Source organism: Crocuta crocuta, unplaced genomic scaffold, assembly GCF_008692635.1.
Source record: "Crocuta crocuta isolate KB4526 unplaced genomic scaffold, BGI_CrCroc_1.0 scaffold262, whole genome shotgun sequence".
Taxonomy (NCBI): domain Eukaryota; kingdom Metazoa; phylum Chordata; class Mammalia; order Carnivora; family Hyaenidae; genus Crocuta; species Crocuta crocuta.
The window spans coordinates 1,329,516-1,338,000 of NW_027528869.1; the positions used below are offsets into that span (position 1 = coordinate 1,329,516).

The following is an 8,485-nucleotide window of genomic DNA, read 5'->3' on the forward strand; positions in this document are numbered from 1 at the left end:
TTGTTGTGGTTAATATTATGTATCAACTTGACTGGGACATAGGAAACCCAAATTAAACAATATTTCAGGGTGTGCCTGCAAAGGTGTTTCCTATATGTTTAGTATTAAAAAAAAAAAACTTTAATGTGTATTTACTTCTGAGAGAGAGAGAAAGATAGAGCACAAGTGGGGGAAGGGTAAGGAGAGAGGGAGACAATGAATCCAAAGCGGGCTCCAGTCTCTGAGCTGTCAGCAGAGTCCAACATGGGGATCAAACTCATGAACTGTGAGATCATGACCTGAGCCAAAGTTGGATGCTTAACCCACTGAGCCACCCAGGTACCCCATATATATTTAACATTGAATTAGTGAATTCAGTAAGCAGATTGACTTCTTCAATATTGGTATCTATCATCTGACCCATTAAGGGTCTGAATTGAACAAAAAAGAAGAAGGAGTAGTTCACTCTCTTCCTGATTATTAATCTAGGACATCATTCTTCTCCCCTGATACTTACACCATTGATCCTCCAGTTCCAAAAAATATACTGCTTGTTTTCCTTGGTCTTCAGCTTACAGTTAGCAGATGTGAGACTTCTCAGCTTCCATAATTGTGTGAGACACATCTTGCAATAAATTATGTGTGTATGTATCTCATATTGGTTCTGATTCCCTGGAGAATTCTGGTTAATACAACCATGATACCTTTAAATTGTCTGTCATAATCTTTAGCACAAAAGTGGACACCAAACTCTGTGTTCACTTGGGTTTCTAAATTTAGGAGACACATAGTAAGTATATTTATTTTCCAAAATACTGTTGAAAGGCTGAAAATGCCAAAGAGATTCTGAAATTCCAAGAATTCTTTTATAGGATTGTCCATACCATACTCAGCTTATGGGGCAAAGCAGGAGAAACGTATCAGTTGTGCAACTCATCAGGTAAGCTGACAGATAGTGGGATGTCCATTTGCAAAGACAATGCTAATCCCCACCAGTGGTTCTACCTATGCTCGCCTTACATGGCTTTGGGTCAAAAAATACCCTCCTGAGAAGGGGAGAGACTGCCTTTTCAACAGAAATTCTTCACTCTCAAAATTGCCAATACATTTTCCTTTCAGCTCATATTGATTGGCTTTTAGGGAGATAAAGCATAGTAAAATGTAGAGTGTTTGGAATTAGTTATCTGGCGAGGATGGGGCAGAAAGCAGAGAAAATCTTATTTACATTCTAGGAAGGGAAGGTGATTTTGAGTGGAATGAACAGACAAAACTTCTAATTAAGCTTGTTTATGATACTGTTGTGTATCAGAATCTGGAGAAAGGCTTGGATAATTTCCCCCATTGAAAAATAGGCAGTGTCATCTCTTTCGCAGCTAGCGCTGAGAGCGATGGGCATCTCTCGGGACAACTGGCACAAGTGCCGCAAGACCAGCGGCAAGAGAAAGCCCTGCCACAAGAAGTGGAAGTATGAGCNGTGCCTTGAGGCTGGACGTGGGGAATTTCTTCTGGGGCTCTGAGTGTTGTACACACAGAATAAGGATTATTGATGTTGTCTGTAATGCATCCAAAAATGAACTGGTCTGCCCCAAGTCCCTGGTGAAGAACTGCATCATGCTCATTGACAGCACACTATACTGGCAGTGGTACGAGTCTCACTATGCACTGCCCCTGGGCCGCAAGAAGGGGGCCAAGCTGACTCCCGAGGAGGAAGAGATTTTAACCAAAAAACAATCAAAGAAAATTCAGAAGAAATATGATGAAAGGAAAAGAATGCCAAAATCAGCAGTCTTCTGGAGGAGCAGTTCCAGCAGGGAAAGCTGTGTGCATGCATTGCTTCAAGACCAGGCTAATGTGGTCGAGCAGATGGCTATGTGCTGGAGGGCGAGGAGCTAGATAGAGTTCTATCTGAGGAAAATCAAAGCCCAGAAAGGCAAATAAATCTTCCTCTTTTCTTCGGTCATGTAATAAAGGTGTTTATTCTGCCCTGTAAAAAAAAAAAAAAAAGCAAAAACAAAAAACAAGCAAACAAAAAAAGCAATGTGTGAGAAATGCTAAGACCGCAGGATAGAGTCATTGCTACCAATGACATTAGATATGTTAATAACTGATCACAGTCAGATTTCTAAATTTTCACATCAAAGCAAAGAGTGTACTTCAGGGAGTTTTCTACATTAAGAAATTTTATTTTGTGTAACTGTAAGGTTTCTGATAGCTTCCAAATTGCTGGGGGAAGAAAATATGGAGTCCGATTTTTGAGATTGCTGAATTCTAGTCACAGAATTTATAAATCTGCTTTATGTGCATTGATTGGGAAAGAGAGTGAGCCCAACAATTTGGGAATATCTGAGAGGAGTTAGGGTATTCATAGCTCCCCTGCAGCACACTAAAACATCTATTATTCTTCCAATATCCAAGGAAACACTTTTTCTTCTCTTGCTTGATAAACATGTATTGTTTCTTGAAGAGGGCCTAAGACATTACTTGACAAAGGTTTCTTATGGAAGGGAATAAATTATTCATTTTCTAGTTACATTTGCTGACAAATTCACACGGAATAGCCTAAAACTGTGATGAAACTGATCTGGTCGCAGCAAGAAAGTTCAGCTACTGATGAAAAGAAGGGTTTCATTCCCCTTTGAGGAGTTCTTTATCCCTAAGAGATCACGGACAGCAACTCCTGGATATAACCTGCAATAAACTTGGCATGCGCATAAAAGTAGGTTAGAAATTCCTTATCTTTTTTGTATGTATATCCAAGAGCCCATTGGTTTGACCATGTGCTGGTAAGATAACAATACAGAGAGAAAAACTGTTCCTCAGGAGACTGCAGAAGGGTGAGGGGCACCAGTTTTACATGTTTGGAGAATGGTTCTGAATGTGGCAGCTGTAGAGACAGCTTTCAATGGAGACAGGAAACTTCGCAGCTGTGATAGGAGCAGCACTTTATGTGCAGCTGTCAGTTGATCTAGGACGCTCCACCTAGGGCCTGCTTCTTGAAGTCATCCAACAATTCTGTGAGCTGTTTCTTTGCTGCATTTTGTGCCTTTTTTCATAAACTAGCTAGAAGAGCGTCTCCACAATTGAACCGCATTTACAGAGTTGCTAAATAAGTAGCCTCCTCTAAGTAGCCCTCTCCAAGGCAGATGTTGCTTTAATAGATTAATCATGATTAGATCTACTTTCGTCTTCTAACTGTGCAAAAAACAGAGGCATATGGATGGGAAAATAGTGAACTGAAGAGTTACGGAAAATCAAATAGTATCCCAAACAAAGTGGATGACGAATATAAGTGAGAAGAAAACAAATGATATGTTAATAAATGTTTTAGAATATTTGAAATAGCCATCCTTTCTATAAATTTTTTTTTTAATGTTTTATTTATTTCTAGGAGAGAGAGAGACAGCATGAGCAGGGGAGGGTCAGAGAGAGAGGGAGCCACAGACTGAAACAGGCTCCAGGCTCCGAGCTGGCAGCCAGCACAGAGCCCGACGCGGGGCTCGAACCCACGAACCGCGAGATCATGACCTAAGCGAAAGTCGGACGCTTAACCGACTAAGCCATCCAGGCGCCCCGAAATAGCCATCCTTTCATGCAATTTGCTGCTTCCAACTCTACATCCAGCTCCTTTTTTCCTACCCCTGTTTCATTCATACCCATAACTAGGCTACCTCTTTTTCAAAAATGATATAAGCTTTCACTTTCATTTTAATAGATGTATGAAGTAATACGGATATTTCCCTTTTTTTTTTTTCAATATAATTTGTAACTTGCTCTTATAGTCTGGCTATGTACAGGCTTGTAGTTAGTCAGGTATATGTAAATATTTGGAACCTTCAGGACAAGCTTCTTTGATGACAAGAGGCCCTTGGTGATCTACGCTAGCATAACGAAAAGAGCATAGGTTTTGGCATCAAAGGAATTATGCAAAAGTAATAGTTATATGTATATATATATATAAACATTGGCAAATTACAAGTTTCTCTGTTTTATTTTCTAAATATATAAAATGATAAAAAAAAATTCCAGTCTTCAAAGATGTCCATGGTAAAAAGAAAAATATAATCGCTTAAAAAACATAAAACACCATAAAAATGTAAATAAATAAATACATATGGGCGCGTGCGTGCGCACACACACACGTTGTGGGTGGTGCGCGGGGGATGTGAATGAACACATGTATGTATAGATGTGGGTGTCCGAGTATATAAAATCAACGTTAAGGCATCAATCTCAATTCCATTGGCCTTGTTGGAAGTGTTGGGAAGCAAAGAAATGAGAGGGAATTGTCACTAGGACTCAAATTAGACTCCACGTCCTTAAAAGGAGAAGCTAACAAAGATGACAATTTATTTTTCATTTTCTTGTGACAGGGAGCGCTAGAACAAGACTGTGAATACAAAGTTTTATATATTCTGTGTTAATGCAAATTGCTATGATCCTTCTGATGGATGTAGAAATGAACACATATACCAGATCAAAAGTCACATATCATATACCTGAGGCTGTGGCAGTCTGTTCTAGAAAATATATCCAGCACAGCAGATGCTTTCAGAGCTACTACTTGGTTAAACTTATGGTAGGTGTTCTGTTGTCTTCTACCATGATCTAACTAGGTTTTGCAGAAGCCAGATTGCTATATTAAATGGACTATATGATGGATTCTGTTACCTTTCATCATTTATGTCTTTGATGGCACTGATTTTGCCATTTCCCTTGGAATACAATAAATTTTTTTTTTTTTTTTTTTTTTACTTTTTTTTTCCAAAGGGGGAACAGGTCCCTAGAGATTCCTCTTGGCCTTTCCTACTAAAATAGCTTTTACACCATATAGTAAGGAAAAATGTGAGGGACCTGCTGACTGCTTAGTATTTCCATTTCCAATATACAGTTGGGAATTAGGGATATAACCACCTGGAGGATTTCATGGACCCTAGTGTAAGATTTCATGGACCCCAGTGTAAATTCCTATACCAGTAATTTAGTGTAGTTAGTTGGTAGGTTTATTTAGTACTTAGTAAACACATTGAACCATGCCCATTTCTCTGAGCCTGTAGATCCGTTTTCCACAGTTTTACATGATAGCTTGGTATTTCTGTTCTATTTAATATGGGTCATTACTTTTCAAAATTTGAGTTCTAAAAATTATCTCAAAATTCATACTAAAACCATATCCCTGGCACTGATCAGGAGAGAGTACCCCCATATCCACAAAGCCTTCTTTATCCAACTTTATATTCCATCCCCTAGACCCGGCACCCGAAGCATCCACCTCCAGGAATACTCTCCTTATATTTGACAGTATATATTATCCAGCTACTAAAACTCCTTTATTATATATTCCTTTTATTTATTCAGCAGAACCAGGACTTCTCCATTTGAATCATGTTAAGATTTAACCCTCATGAGTCTGATGACCATAGAGGGAGATTGAAGACAGATTCTGAAGAAAGCAAGAATTATCTTTTTAGGCCCCTGACATATTTGGTGTTTCTACATTATATTCAAAGAATAACCTTCCAACAAGGTGGAATAGGTTACTTCTACAAGGAGATCTGGGGTTCAAATTCTTCAGTATATTTATTCAGATATCTCCATTTTATATATTAGAATCCAACTCCTTTCATATTACAAATGTGAATTTGGCACTGGAGATTCTCCAAAGCTAATAATTCAGCTTTTAAAGTTAACTTTATCATGGAGTCCTGGTGTCAGATTTCTACTCTGTTTACCACTCAGCTATTGGAAATAAATGTCTCTTTAAATGCCTCCCAGGTATATATCTGACTCACACTTTGCCTTAATTTGTAATTAATCATTCTGAGTCTGTTATTTTCTTTCTTCAAGTCATTAATTCTACTCATCCACAACAACCCAATCTCATATGCCTTCTAATTACCCCCATGCCTATTAATACCACAGATCACACAAGTCAGTATATCTCCTTTCAGTACATCTCACCAAGTTTACTACAATTGAAATTCTCAATCATGGCTCTGCTTTTCACTAGTGATGGGACATAACTCTTAGACACTGTTGGGTGATCCAACTCCAAAATTCCATCCCTAGCATCTACTTAGGAACTTTCCTGGTACTGTCTTAAGTTGGATTCATTAGACAAGCGCTCGTTTGCACATGATTTATTAGAGGAATATTCTTCAAAAAAGACTGTAAAGAAATGAAAGATTTTTTTAAAAAAAGTTTTTAAATTTATTTTTGAGACAGAGACAGAGCATGAGTGGGGGAGGGGCAGAGAGAGAGGGAGACACAGAATCTGAAGCAGCCCCAGGCTCTGAGCCGTCAGCACAGAGCCCAATGTGGGGCTCGAACCCACAGACTGCGAGATCATGACCTGGAGTCAGAAGCTTAAATGACTGAACCACCCAGGTGCCCCAAAATGAAAGATTTTTTTTTTTTTAAATAAGCAGGTCTTAGGTAACATCTGAAACTTTCTTGATTCACAAGATGCCTTGAAGCCTAAATCACACTACAGAGTTGTTTTTCTTTGAGGAAAAAGAGGACAACTATTTATCCTCACGTCTGTCAGTCATAACTTGAGGAACACCAAAAGTGAGAAAGCTTTTATTGGCTGAGAGCTAATTATGTAATTGGCTGGAGAGAGTAGTAAATATGAGACATTAGCAGCAAATGCTAATAACATTTGGATGATGGGGGATATAGCCTGGCAAATGGAATCAAAACAGGGCATGAGCAATGTCTATTGCACTAGCCTATAGTAAATACTCAAAGTTAATTGAAATAAAAATTATATTTACCAACATCTATTAATTGTACATTATTGATATCACATTATAATTTTATCAGGGTCACTTCAGGAATTTTTCAAAATGTACATACCCCAAAACTATCAGAATCACTTTGAGGATCAGGGTGGAGAACATACATATATTTTGAAAGTAATTCTCAGCCATTGCTAATATCCACCTTACACACACACACACACACACACACACACCAGAAGCCACCTAAAATCATTAAGAAAAGAAGTCTTTCAAGGGTGCCTGGATGGCTCAGTTGGTTAAGGATCCAGCCTCAGCTGGAGGTCATGATTTCATGGTTTGTGGTTTCAAGCCCCGTGTCGGGCTGTGTGCTGACAGCTCAGAGCCTGGAGCCTGCTTCAGATTCTGTGCCTCCCTTACTCTCTGCCCCTCCCCTGCTCATGTTCTGTCTGCCTCTCAAAAATAAACATTAAAAATATTAAAATACACAGCTCCCTGATTTTTAATATATTTATAGACTTGTGCAACTCTCATCATAATCAAAATTAGAACATTTTCATCACTGCAAAAAAAAATTCAGGTACTCATTAGCACTGACTCTTCATTTTCCCCCACTTCATTCATTCCTAGGCAACTACTAATCTACTTTATGTCTCTGTAGGCTTTTCTTTTTTGAACATCTTATATAAATAGAATAATATAATAAGTAGTCTTTTATGCTAACTATTCAGTTAGCAGAATATTTTCAAGATTCATTTATGTTGTAACATATCAGTATTTCATTCTTTTTCATTGCTGTATAACATTCTGTATTGTGGCTATACCATATTTTCCTTATCCATTCATCAATTGATAGATATTTGGGTTATTTCCATCTCTGGGTTATTATGAATAATGTTCCTATGAACATTTGTATGTAAGTTTTTGTGTGGGCATAGTATTAATTTCTTTGAGTATGTAGTATGTAGTTAGGAGTAAAATTGCTGGATCATACAGTAATTGGGTTTTTTTTTTTTTTTGAGGAACTGACAGACAGTTTTCTAATATGATTGGACTTGATTGTGAACACTTGTTATCATCTGACATTTTTCATTATAGCCATTACTAGTGTGTGTGAAGTAATATCTCTCTGAGATCTTGATTTCATTTCTCTAATGAATAGTTATTTTCATGTGCTTATTATTTATGTCTTCTTTGAAGTGTCTGTTCAGATCTTTTGTCCAGTTGTCAAACAGATTTTTATCTTCCAAATTTGGAGTTTTGAGTTCTTTATGTATTCTGGTTCAAACGTCTTTTATCAGATATGATTAGCAAATATTTTCTCCCAGTCAGTGTGTTCTCTTTTCAATTTATCCATGGTGTTTTCTAAAGTACAAAAGTTTTACATTTTGATGAAGTCCAAATTATCTTCTTTTTCTTTCTTCTTTCATATTACTTATGCTTTTTTTGTCATACTTGGGATTTTTTTCTTTGCCTTTGTTTTTCAGCATTTTTGCTATTATATGTCTAGGTTTTGATTGATATGCTTATCCTACTTGGATTTCTTTTTTGCTTCCTGGGGGTGTAGATTAATACTTTGAATTAAATGTGGGAAATTTTCAGCCAGTGAATTAGTTCTTTAATGTATTTCCTGCTCCATTCTCTCTCTTCTCTCCTTCTGGTACTTAATTATATATATGTTGGTGTGCTTAATCATGCTTCACATTTTGTTGAGGTTTGTTTTATTTTCTTCACTTTCCTTTCTGATTTGAAGAATGCTTAATTTCTGT

The 8,485-nt window shown here is 37.4% G+C and overlaps 1 pseudogene; it reads left to right on the forward strand.

Annotated features, from left to right (window-relative positions):
- The first annotated feature begins 1,367 nt into the window (after window positions 1–1,367).
- Window positions 1,368–1,917, forward strand: LOC144225205 (small ribosomal subunit protein eS8 pseudogene; annotated as a pseudogene).
- The last annotated feature ends 6,568 nt before the right edge of the window (window positions 1,918–8,485 follow it).